The sequence below is a fragment of the Bos grunniens genome, chromosome 10 (genome assembly GCF_055505025.1).
Source record: "Bos grunniens cultivar Pamir isolate PY7600 chromosome 10, Bosgru_T2T1.0, whole genome shotgun sequence".
NCBI classification, from domain to species: domain Eukaryota; kingdom Metazoa; phylum Chordata; class Mammalia; order Artiodactyla; family Bovidae; genus Bos; species Bos grunniens.
The window spans coordinates 82,669,306-82,679,996 of NC_141174.1; the positions used below are offsets into that span (position 1 = coordinate 82,669,306).

Genomic DNA, 10,691 nt, shown 5'->3' on the forward strand with positions numbered 1-10,691 from the left:
ATTTTATTGATTTGATTTTTCTCCCTTTGTTTCTTGACGAGTCTGGCTAATGGTTTGTCAATTTTATTTATCCTTTCAAAGAACCAGCTTTTGGCTTTGTTGATTTTTGCTATGGTCTCTTTTGTTTCTTTTGCATTTATTTCTGCCCTAATTTTTAAGATTTCTTTCCTTCTACTAACCCTGGGGTTCTTCATTTCTTCCTTTTCTAGTTGCTTTAGGTGTAGGGTTAGGTTATTTATTTGACTTTTTTCTTGTTTCTTTAGGTATGCCGGTATTGCTATGAACTTTCCCCTTAGGACTGCTTTTAAAGTGTCCCACAGGTTTTGAGTTGTTGTGTTTTCATTTTCATTAGTTTCTATGCAAATTTTGATTTCTTTTTTGATTTCTTCTGTGATTTGTTGGTTATTCAGCACGGTGTTGTTCAGCCTCCATATGTTGGAATTTTTAATAGTTTTTCTCCTGTAATTGAGATCTAATCTTACTGCATTGTGGTCAGAAAAGATGCTTGGAATGATTTCTATTTTTTTGAATTTACCAAGGCTAGATTTATGGCCCAGGATGTGATCTATCCTGGAGAAGGTTCCATGTGCACTTGAGAAAAAGGTGTAATTCATTGTTTTGGGATAAAATGTCCTATAGATATCAATTAGGTCTAACTGGTCTATTATATCGTTTAACGTTTGTGTTTCCTTGTTAATTTTCTGTTTAGTTGATCTATCCATAGGTGTGAGTGGGGTATTAAAGTCTCCCACTATTATTGTGTTATTGTTAATTTCTCCTTTCATACTTGTTAGCATTTGTCTTACATATTGTGGTGCTCCCGTGTTGGGTGCATATATATTTATAATTGTTATATCTTCTTCTTGGATTGATCCTTTGATCATTAGGTAGTGACCATCTAAAAATATGGAACGCTTCACAAATTTGCGTGTCATCCTTGTGCAGGGGCCATGCTAATCTTCTCTGTATCGTTCCAATTTTAGTATATGTGCTGCCGAAGCGAGCACTAAACAATTAATTCTAAAAAAGTCAGGAAAAGAATACAGAAAGCAAATAGCAAAAAGTTTAGATTTAAACCCAACCCCCCCCCCCCAATTTTTTAAATCGAATTAAGGTATATGGTCTAAACTCCCCCAGAAAAAAATATTTTAAGATTGGGTAAATAAAGCAAAGTCCAACTATAGGAATAAGGAATCCACTTTAAATAAAAAAACACAGATAGTTTTGAAGCCAAGGGATGGTAAAAATATATACCATATTGCATTAGATTCCTGGGGCTGCTGTAAAAACTGTCACAAACTTGGTGACTGAAAACCACAGAAACGTGTATCTCTCACAGTTCTGGAAGCTGAAGTATGAAATCAAGGTGTTAGCAGGGCCATGATCCCTCTGGAGGCTCTGGTGAAGAATTCTTTGTCTCTTCCAGTTTCTGGTGACTTCAGTGTTCCTTGGTTTATTGCAGTATCACTCCAATATCTGCCTCCGTCTTCACGTGGCCTCCCCTTTGTCTCTGTGTGTCCTTTCCTATCTCACAAGGACATTCTCATTGGCCCACCCTAATCCAGTATGATCACATCTTGATCCTCAATTGCAGCTGCAAAGAGCCTATTTCCAAATAAGATCCACATTTTGAGATTCCAAGTAGACATGAATTTGGTGGGGGACACTATTCAACCCACTGCATATGCTAACACTCGTCAAAAAAACCCAGGTGAGATATCTCCCTCATACCAGTATAAATGGCCATCATCAAGAAATCCACAAACAATAAATGCTGGAGAGGTTGTGAAGAGAAAAGAACCCTTCTACACACTTGGTAGAAATGTAAATTGGTATAGCCAGTGTGGAGAACAGTATGGAGGTTCCTTAAAAAACTAAAAATAAAGCTACCATGCTGCTAAGTCGCTTCAGTCGTGTCTGACTCTGTGTGACCCCATAGACAGCAGCCACCAGGCTCCCCGTCCCTGGGATTCTCCAGGCAAGAACACAGGAGTGGGTTGCCATTTCCTTCTCCAATGCATAAAAGTGAAAGCTAAGTCGCTCAGTTGTGTCTGACCCTCAGCGACCCCATGGACTGCAGCCTTCCAGGCTCCTCCGTCCATGGGATTTTCCAGGCAAGAGTACTGGAGTGGGGTGCCATTGCCTTCTCCGAAAGCTACCATATGATCCAGCAATCCTGCTTCTCGGCATATACCCAGAGAAAAACATGATTTGAAAGGAAACATGCACCCCAATATTCATTGTAGCCCTGTTTACAATAGCCAAGATGAGGAAGCAACCTACAATGTCTGTCAACAGAGGAGTGGATCAAGAAGCTGTAGTACATATATACAATGGACCATTGTATATATTGACCATTAAAAAAGATGAGATAATGCCATTTGCAGCAACATGGATGGATCTAGAGATAGTCACTCTGAGTGAAATAAGTCAGAGAAGAAGAAATATCATATGATATCCCTTATATGCAGACTCTAAAAAAAATGATACAGGTGAAATTATTTACAAAACAGAAACAGACTCACAGACAGAGAATGAACTTGCAGTTGCCAGAGGGGAAAAACAGGGGGAAGGGATAGTTAGGGAGTTTGAGATTAACATGTACACACTGCTATATTTAAAATGGATAACCAACAAGATCCTACTGTATATAATACAGGGAACTCTGCTCAGTGATATGTGTTAGCCTGGATGAGAGGGGATTTCAGGGGAGAATGGATACATGTATACATACAATTGAGTACCTTTGCTGTCCACCTGAAACTATCACACATTATTAATTGGCTATACTCCAATGTAAAATAAAGTTTAAAAAAAACAGGTAGTTATGATAAAAAGTAGATTTCAGAGCAACAAATATATCCAAGGATAATAATACAATATCGTATTGATAAAGGGATCAATTACTCAAGACATAATAATTCTAAATGTTTATGCAACTAATAACAGAACTTCAAAATATACGAAGCAAAAAATAATAGAATTACAATGATAGACAAGTCCACAATTATAATTAGAGATTTCAACACCTTTGTCTCAATAATTGACAGAATGAGTAAAAAAGTAACCTTAAAACACAGAAAACCTAAAACACTGTCAAAAAATTGGTATAATTGATTTTTATAGACCATTCTACACAACAACAGCAGCATGGACATTATTTTCAAGTACACATAAGATATGTAGCAAGATGGACCATATTCTGGGCCATATACCAAGTTTCAGTCACTTTAAAAGAAGTCAATTCATGTAAAGATATTCCCTGATTGCAATGGAATTGAATTATACATCAATAACAGAAACATCTCTGGGAATCTCCAAATATTTTTAAATAGCATACTTCTAAATAGGCCCCAGGTCAAAGAATAAATCAAAGGAAATTAGAAAAACTTTTAACTGAATGAAAATGAAAACACAACATATCAGATTTTGTGGGGCACAATTAAAAGCAATACTTACAGGGAAATTTATAATACTAACCGCCTATATAAAAAAGGTTCTCAACTCAATGATCTGATCTTCCACTTTAAGTAACTAGAAAAAGAAGCACACAATGAACCCCAAAAATGTAGAAGTCAATTAAATTGGTAACAGAAAAAACGATACAGAAAAATTAGTGAAACCAAAAGCTCAGTATTTATTGAAAAGATCAATAAAATTAATAACACCCAAGTCAGACTGATTAATAAAAAGAAAACAGAGTAAACACATTGCCATTATCGAGAGAAACATCACTACAGATTCTCAAGATGTTAAAAGAATATGGGGAGGAACCCAGGAAAGGGAACCCTCTAAGTGCCTGAACAGGTGGAGCTAAGGAAAAAGACTGGCCAAAGAGGCCTTCTGATTGCCAGCTACAAGAACTTCAAAAAAAAAGACTCTGATAGGGCCATAACACCTGCGGTAGAGGCAGTCCATGCCCCTGCACACTTGGCGCTGCCAGGGTCCCAGCAAGCCAAGCCACTGCGCCACCTTCGCGCTCCACTCTCACTGGGGCAGAGCTGCCACAGGCATAAAAAAGTGTTGGGTCTATGCACACAGGGTCACTTCGGTCGTGTCTGACTATTTGCGACCCTGTACTGTGGTCTTCCAGCCTTCTCTGTCAGAGAGGGGGTTCTCCACACAAAAACACTGGAGCGTATTGGTCATCACTGGCTGCCATACCCTTCTAGGGCACTATATTTCCTGCTGCCCTAGCCACCAACCCCCCTGAGTACCTGGTGCTGCCAGAAACCCTGTGACCCAAGCAGCTGCACCACCTCCACACCTGGCCCTCACAGGGGCAAACCCAAGCCTCAGGAGCTAAACCCCAGTGGACGACCCACATGCAGAGGTGGAAATAAAACCACACTTGAAACTCAGGGGTAGTGTGGCTAAGAAAGAAGACCCAAAACCTTCCCATCAGCTGTACTAACTGCAGATTAAATCCACCTGATCAACTAAGCAGACTCTGTGTCAATGAAATATATAAAAGGCCATTGAGAGTGCCCACTAAAGAAAACGCACTCACTCTGATAGCTGTGGACATTGGAGGCAAGAACACACAGGAGAAGGACCAGGTTAGAATCTGAGCTGCCTCCACAGCAGGTCCAGAGACCAGCAGTGTTGGAGGGCATCCTAGGGAGGTGAGGTGGACTGTGACTCCCAGTACGGGAAAGGACAGTGATAGCAGTGACTCAAGAAAAACATTTATTATTCTTATTTTTTTTACTTGTTCTGTAAATTCTATTGAATTTTTTTTCTTTTTCCTTTTCATGTTTTCCCCTCTCTGTTCCAGTTGTCAATTTTATTGGCACTAAGAGATCCAATTAAGCTTTTGAGCTTTTTTTTTTTTTTTTCTCAGTCACATTTTTTATTGTTGCCATAAACCTCTTCCTCTACTTTGGGCTTTTGCAGTTCTGTGAAGTTTTCCTCTTTTTTTTTTTTCTTTTCTCTTTTTTTAATTTTTAATTTTTTAAACCTATTATTATTTTTTCTACATTTATTCTTTTGTTTGCTTTTCCTACTGTTCTTTTCCCCTTACAGTTAATCTTTAATGTACATAAATCTTCTTTATCTACCTCTATTTAACTTTGTATGTCTATTCTTCCTTTCTTTTCTTTCTCTTGTCTCAAGATATTTATTAGTTTTATTTTCATTGTTTTATTCCCCAGTAGGCACCTTGCTTTAGTTTTGTTTTCCAGTCTGTGCTTTAATTAGTTTCATTCTGGTAGATATAATTTTTGATTTCCTTTGCTCACTGGGTCAATCTATTGTACTTTATGTTTGTTGGTCTGTTCTGATTTTGATTATAGGTGTCTATGTATATGTGTATATTCAGTCACACTTTCTATTGTTGCTATAAACCTCTGCCTCTATATTAGGCTTTTGCAGTTCTGTGAGTTTCCCTTTTTTTCCCCTTTTTCCTTTCTTCTTCTGTCTTTTTCTTTTCTTTTTTATATTTTCAATTTTTTTAAACCTATTGTATTTTTTCTACATTTATTCCTTTGTTTGCCTTTCCTACTGTTCTTTTCCCCTTGAAGTTAATCTTTAATGTACATAAATCTTCTTAATCTACCTCTATTTAACTTTGCATATTCTTTCTTTCTTTTCTTTCTTTCCTTTCCTCTCAACATATTTGCTAGTTTTGCTTTCATTGCTTTATTCCCCACTTGGCACCTTGCTTTAGTTTTGGTTTCCAGTTTGTGCTTAAGTTAGTTTTGTTCTTAACTGGTAAATATAATTTTTGATTTCCTTTGTTCACCAGGTCAATCTACTGTTCTTTATGTTTGTTGGACTGTTTTTACTTTGCTCATGGGTGTATATGTGTATATTCCATTATTTTAATTATTATTTGCCTGATTTTGTAACTGCCATTTGTCTGGGGTTCATCTTTGGTTTCTCATTTTGGGGTATTTGTTTTAATCTTACTTAATTCCTTAACAAACCACTTGTGGAATCTTTGTTCCTGATCAGAGATCAGGCCCTGAGCCTTTGGAGTAGGAGCACTGACTCCAAGACTCTAGACTAATAGAGAACTAACCATAGGGAGTATCAAGCAGTGAGAACTCACACAAACAAAACCACTTGAGTACATGACCCGGCATCACCCAACCCCCAGGAGCACCCTGTGCAGGATGCTTCATATAAACAACAAACAAAACAAAAGTACAAACCAAATCATCAGCAGACAGGGTTACCAACTCACTCAGCCTTGCCCATTACAGGAAAATAAACAAACAAAAACTCAGCATAAATCTCACCCTATGTGAAGCTCACATAAACCACTGGACCAATCTTAGGAGGGCAGAAACCAGAAGGAAGAAAGAATTCAACCTCTTCAAGGAAAGAATTCAACTTTCTTGAATTCTTCAGGGAAAGGAGACCTCAAACACAATAACTTAAAAAAATAATAATGACAAGGCAGAGAAATACTGCACAAAGGAAGGGACAAACTAGAAACACAGAAGTCCAAATAAATGAAGAGGAAATAGGTAAACTACCAGAAAAAGAATTCAGAATAATGATAGTAAAGATGATCAAAAACCTTGAAAACAAAATGGAGAAAATGCAAGAATCAATTAACAAAGACCTAGAAGAATTAAAGAACAAACATACAGAGACACACAACACAATTACTGAAGTTAAAAATACTCTAGAAGGAATCAATAGCAGAATATCTGGAGCAGAAGAATGAATCAGTGAGCTGCAAGATAAAATGGTGGGAATAACTTCTGAAGAGAAGAATAAAGTAAAAAGAATGAAAAGAGCTGAGGACAGTCTCAGTGACCTCTGGGACCATATCAAATGCACCAACATTCAAATTATAGGGATCCCAGAAGAAGAGAAAAAGAAATTGTTTGAGAAAAATTTTGAAGAGATTATAGTTGAAAATTTCCCCAACATGGAAAAGGAAATAGCCAATGAAGTCCAAGAGGCACAAAGAGTCCCATACAGGGTAAACTCAAGGAGAAACACACCAAGACACAAACTAATCAAACTAACAAAGACTAAACACAAAGAAAGAATATTAAAAGCAGCAAGGGAGAAGCAACAAGTAACATACAAGGGAAATCCCATCTGCTTAACAGCTGATCGTTCAGCAGAAACTCTGCAGGCCAGAAGGGAATGGCAGGACATATATAAAGTACTGAAAGGGAAAAATCTACAACCAAGATTACTGTACCCAGCAAGGATCTCCTTCAAAATTGATGAAGAAATAAAAAGCTTTTCAGATAAGCAAAACTTAAGACAATTCAGTACCACCAAACCAGCTTTACAACAAATGTTAAAGGGACTTATTTAGTCAAGAAATACAATAGAAGAAAAAAGATCTACAAAATCAACCCCAAACAATTAAGAAAATGGTAATAGGAACATATATATGTATACATATATACATATACATATATACACATATATATATACATATATATATGTATATATATATATATGGAGAAGGCAATGGCACCCCACTCCAGTACTCTTGCCTGGAAAATCCCATGGGCGGATGAGCCTGGTAGGCTGCAGTCCATGGGGTCGCTAAGAGTCAGACACGACTGAGCGACTTCACTTTCACTTTTCACTTTCCTGCATTGGAGAAGGAAATGGCAACCCACTCCAGTGTTCTTGCCTGGAGAATCCCAGGGACGGGGGAGCCTGGTGGGCTGCCACCTATGGGGTCGCACAGAGTTGGACACGACTGAAGTGACTTAGCAGTAGCATATATATATAATTACTTTAAATGCAAATGGATTAAATGCTTCAACCAAAAGACACAGACTGGTTGAATGGATACAAAAACAAGACCCATATATATGCTGTCTACAAGAAATCCACTTCAGACCTTAAGACACATATAGACTGAAAGTGAGAAGATGGAAAAATATATTCCAAGCAAATGGGAATCAAAGAAAGCTGGAGTAGCAATCCTCATATTAGACAAAATAGACCTTAAAATAAAGAAGATTAGAGGAGATAAAGAAGGACAATACATAATGATCAAGGAATCAATCCAAGAGGAAGACAAAACAATTGTAAGTATCTATGCATGGAGAAGGCAATGGCACCCCACTCCAGTACTCTTGCCTGGAAAATCCCATGGATGGAGGAGCCTGGAAGGCTGCAGTCCATGGGGTCGCTAAGAGTCAGACACGACTGAGCGACTTCACTTTCACTTTTCACTTTCCTGCATTGGAGAAGGAAATGGCAACCCACTCCAGTGTTCTTGCCTGGAGAATCCCAGGGACGGGGGAGCCTGGTGGGCTGCTGTCTATGGGGTCGCACAGAGTTAGACACGACTGAAGTGACTTAGCAGCAGCAGCATGCACCCAACATAGGAGCACCTCAATACATAAGACAAACACTAACAGACATAAAAGGAGAAATTGACAGTAACACAAAAATAGTAGGAGACTTTAACACCCCACTCACACCAATGGACAGATCATCAAAACAGAAAATTAATAAGGAAACACAAGTCTTAAATGATACATTAGATGAAGTGGATCTCATTGACATCTTCAGGACATTCCATTCAAACATAGAAGAATACACCTTCTCAAGTGCACATGGAACATTCTCCAGGATAGATCACATCTTGGGTCACAAATCATACCTCAGTAAATTTAAGAAAATTGAAACTGTATCAAGCATCTTCTTCAACTACAATGCTCTGAGACTAGATATCAATTACAAGAAAAAAACGGTAAGAAACACAAACACATGGAGATAAAACAACACGTTTCTAAATAACCAACAGGTTACTGAAGAAATCAAAAGGGAAATCAAAAAATTTCTAGAAACAAATGACAATGAAAACATGACAACTCAAAACCTATGGGATGCAGCAAAAGCAGTTCTAAGAAGGAAGTTTATAGCTGTACAATCCTACCTCAAAAAACAAGAAAAACATTGAATAGACAACCTAACTTTACATCTAAAACAACTGGAAAAAGTAGAACAAAAAACTCCCAAAATTAGTAGAAGGAAAGAAATCATAAAGATCCAAGCAGAAATAAATGAAAAAGAAATGAAAGAAACAGTAGCAAAGATTAACAAAACTAAAAGCTGATTCTTTGAGAAGATAAACAAAATTAACAAACTTTTAGCCAGACTTATCAAGAAAAAAAGAGAGAAGAATCAAATCAACAAAATTAGAAATGAAAAAGGAGAGGTTACAACAGACAATGCAGAAATACAAAGGATTATAAGAGACTATTGTGAACAACTATATGGCAATAAAATAGATGCTGCTGCTGCTGCTAAGTTGCTTCAGTCATGCCCGACTCTTAGCGACCCCATGGACTGCAGCCTACCAGGCTTCTCTGTCCGTGGGATTTTCCAGGCAAGAGTACTGGAGTGGGTTGCCATTGCCTTCTCCAATAAAATAGATAACCTGGAAGAAATGGACAGATTCTCAGAAAAGTTCAATCTTCCAAGACTGAACCAGGAAGAAATAGAAATTATGAACAACCCAATTACAAGCACTGAAATGGAAGCTGTGATCAAAAATCTCCCAAAGAAGCAAAAGCACAGGACCAGATGGCTTCACAGGAGAATTCTATCAAACATTTAGAGAAGAGCTAATGCCTATCCTTCTAAAACTCTTTCAAAATATTACAGAGGAAGGAACATTTCCAAACTTTCTACAAGGTCACCATCACCCTGATACCAAAACCAGATGAAGACAACACACAAAAAAGAAAACTACAGGCTAATATACTGATGAACATAGATGCAAAAATCCTCAACAAAATATTTGCTAACAGAATTCAGCAACATATCAAAAAGCTCAAACACCCTGATCAAGTTGGGTTTATTCCAGGGATGCAAGGATTCTTCAATACATGCAAATCAATCAATGTTATACACCATATTAACAAATTGAAAGATAAAAACCATAAGATCATCTCAATAGATGCAGAAAAAGCCTTTGACAAAATTCAGCAGCCATTTATGATTAAAACTCTTCAAAAAATGGGCGTAGAAGGAACCTACCTCAACATAGTAAAGGCCATATATAAGCCTGCAACAAACATTATTCTCAATGGTGAAAAACTGAAAGCATTTCCCCTAAGATCAGAAACAAGACAAGGGTGTCCACTTTCATCACTATTATTCAAAGTAGTTCTGGAAGTCCTAGCTACAGCAATCAGAGAAGGAAAAGAAATAAAAGGAATACAGATCATAAAAGAAGTAAAGCTCTTATTGTTTGCAGATAACATGATACTGTACATAGAAAACCCTACAGATAGTATCAGAAAATTACTAGAGCTAATTAACGAATTTAGCAAAGTTGCAGGATAAAAAAATCAATACACAGAAATAATTTGCATTTCTATATACCAACAATGAAAAAAAGATAAATTAAGGAATCAATCCCATTCACCATTGCAACAAAAAGAATTAAATATCTAGGGATAAACCTACCTAAGGAGACAAAAGAACTGTACACAGAAAATTATAAGACATTAATGAAAGAAATCAAAGATGATGTAAACAGATAGAGAGATATTCCATGTTTCTGGGTAGGAAGACTCAACATTGTGAAAATGACTACACTGCCAAACACAATCTACAGATTTAATGTGATCCCTATCAATACCAATGGCATTTTTCACAGAACTAGAACAAAGTAATTTCACAATTCATATGGAAACACAAAAGACCCCAAATAGCCAAAGCAGCCTTGAGAAAGAAGAATGGAGCTG

At 37.2% G+C, this 10,691-nt stretch overlaps 1 non-coding gene across 1 annotated transcript; it reads right to left on the reverse strand.

Moving 5' to 3' along the window:
• Positions 1–900: 900 nt before the first annotated feature.
• On the reverse strand, positions 901–1,007 carry LOC147365212 (U6 spliceosomal RNA). Its single transcript, XR_015135630.1, has one exon. It is a non-coding gene; the product is annotated as a U6 spliceosomal RNA (small nuclear RNA).
• Positions 1,008–10,691: the final 9,684 nt, after the last annotated feature.